At 40.9% G+C, this 2,517-nt stretch overlaps 1 pseudogene; it reads right to left on the bottom strand.

The window, feature by feature from the left end:
* Nucleotides 1–880: 880 nt before the first annotated feature.
* On the bottom strand, nucleotides 881–2,305 carry LOC110210359 (E3 ubiquitin-protein ligase RNF8 pseudogene; annotated as a pseudogene).
* Between the last annotated feature and the right edge of the window lie 212 nt (nucleotides 2,306–2,517).

The following is a 2,517-nucleotide window of genomic DNA, read 5'->3' on the forward strand; positions in this document are numbered from 1 at the left end:
TCTGTATCTTTGTTCAATTGGATAATTTTCTTTTCATAATTTTCTTGAATTGTTTATTTTCCTAATTTTTCCTCATTCTCTCTTATTTGATTTTAAAATTCCTTTGTAAGTTCTTACACAATTTTTTGGGGGGGCTTGTGACCACTTGACATTGCTCTTTGGGGTACAGGTGGCTTTTTAAAAATCTCACTGTATTCTTCTGAATTTTAACCTAGATTGTCTTTTACACCAAAGTAGCTATCAATGGTCATGTTCTTTTCTTCTTAATTTGTATTATTTTATTTTTAGCATTTTAATGTCCTTATTATTTAATCCCGAGTTGTGGGTAATGTTGTCCTAAGCCTCAGGTCCTTCTAACTGTTTTCTGAATTCTGTCCAGCGGCTCAATCTCAGGGACTTTTCTTTTCCTCCCCTAACCTCCATCCATGCTGACCTGAAAATGTTCTTTCTCCCTGTACTCACTGGGCTTGTACTTACTCCTCCTCACCCACAGCCACAGCCACTGATTTCTGGAAACAGAAGAGGGTCCTTCAATCTTCCCTCACTTAGACCTCTGCTGTTCTTTTGTTGTTGTTGTTGTTGAGCAACTGATACATTTTATTACTATGTAATACTCCCCAAACCTCAATTTGATGTGTGATGAAATACTTATGATAAAGCATCCTGTGCAAAGTGACAAGTGAAAATCATAACCAAAATTGGGAATCTGCTCTGGTAAACAAGATGATAATGCAAATAGTTATGGAGGAAGGAGTTCATTGTATCATGTCTAGGTCTCTGTCCCAAAGACAGGAATGAACTACTTCTGAACAATGTCCCTCCAGATCCATGTTATAGTTTCCTTGTACCTCAGTCACATGTGTTGCAGGAAGCTCAGTCTTCAGGGTAGGCTCTTTGATCTTCTTTCATTAATGAGAATTTTTCATAGCTCTTTCATTTCAAAGCTTAGTTTCTCAACCATCTTGTTGATGCAGTTGTCCAGCACTAGGGAGTGAGTTTTATGTTCGATGATGTTGACAGATGGGACATTCCAATTTTTGCTTCATCTACTCATTGATGCAGTGGGAGTAAAAACTGTGGGCACAGCTCAAGGTGACAGCCTCAGTGAAGTGCTCCAAGCAAATGATGCATTGAAGTTCATTTTCTAGCACAAAATTCACTTGGTTTAGAACCTCTACCTTCTTAGCTCTTACTTTCTCTTTTTCTTCCTTGGTCTACTCCAGCTTTTTTTTTCTTTTTGCTTTTTTGGTGAGGCAATTGGGGTTAAGTGACTTGCCCAGGGTCACACAGCTAGTAAGTGTCAGGTGTCTGAGACTGGATTTGAACCCAGGTCCTCCCGGCTCCAAGACCAGACCTCTATCCACTGCATCACCTAGCTGCCCCTATTCCAGCTCTTTATTCTAGGCTTGAATGATTGCTTCAAAGTCCTTCTTGCTCCGACTTAATTCTTCCATTAGAATGTGATACTCCTTCAGGGCCTGTACCAGCTGCTCCTTCAGATCCTTTTCCTTTTGCTGCTTCTCCAAACCCTTAAGTGCTGTTTCTTCTCCTAGAAATTTTTCTCTAGTTGTTCCACTCTCTGCTGCTGCTGAACCTGCTCTGTAGAAGGTTGTTTGTAACTCCTGGGGCTCCTCCTCCATCTTCACAATCTTCTTCTAGGCCCCCTTGATACTCTGCTGCTTCACACTCAGAACAGCCACCTGCTTCTCCTGAACGTTCACCTTTAGCTTGAGGCTCTTGGCCATAGCCTTCTTAAGTATGTCCAAACAGCTCTGAGGCTATGACAAGCTTGAGCCTTTCTGCTCCACAGAACTGCTACTTATCTGAAACAGCTTGAAGGTCATCCTCTGCTGCTATCTCCCCACTTGCTCCAGGAGAAGCCAAATTTTGGTCCATGTTTTTAGGGGCCTGTTTGGACATTTTGGCTCTTCCACAGGACTTCCCTGACTGCTCAAAGTCATGAGACGCTTTATTTACTTTGCTTCTGGAGTCTGAAGAGCCCTCTACTCCAGGGCTATCCAGTTCCTTTAAACTACATTTCCTTTTAGTTCTTGAGTTCTTAACTATTGGCCTGTCATTATTTAGGGCAAGACATAAGTGGATCTTTTCCCAGTCTTCTATTACTTCATATTTATATTTGGCATTTTCCTCATTTTCTAATGGAACTCTAAGCTAGATTCAGTCTCTCTCCTGGTTAGGATAGGCCAGGAAGAAGTTCCAGGCATTCCTTGTTCAGCCAAACACCATTCAGACTCTTGTTGTCCGTCATTGTACACTGGCCCTTGGCACTCTGCTCAAAAACACAGTAGTTTTATAAAACCCCATAGAAAAATGGGAAGTCATCTGAAGCCCAGAAGATCTCATGCAAGAGCTCAAAAAAGAGCTTAAAATTATACAAGAGAGGTAGAAGAAAAACAGGGAAAAGAAATGAGATTGAGGCAAGAGAATTATGAAAAAAAGAGTTAACAGTTTGGAAAACTGCTTAAAAAGTAGAATTGGCCAAATGGAAAAGGACCT

This window comes from Phascolarctos cinereus, unplaced genomic scaffold (assembly GCF_003287225.1).
Source record: "Phascolarctos cinereus isolate Bilbo 61053 unplaced genomic scaffold, phaCin_HiC Scaffold_2;HRSCAF=192, whole genome shotgun sequence".
NCBI classification, from domain to species: Eukaryota; Metazoa; Chordata; class Mammalia; order Diprotodontia; family Phascolarctidae; genus Phascolarctos; species Phascolarctos cinereus.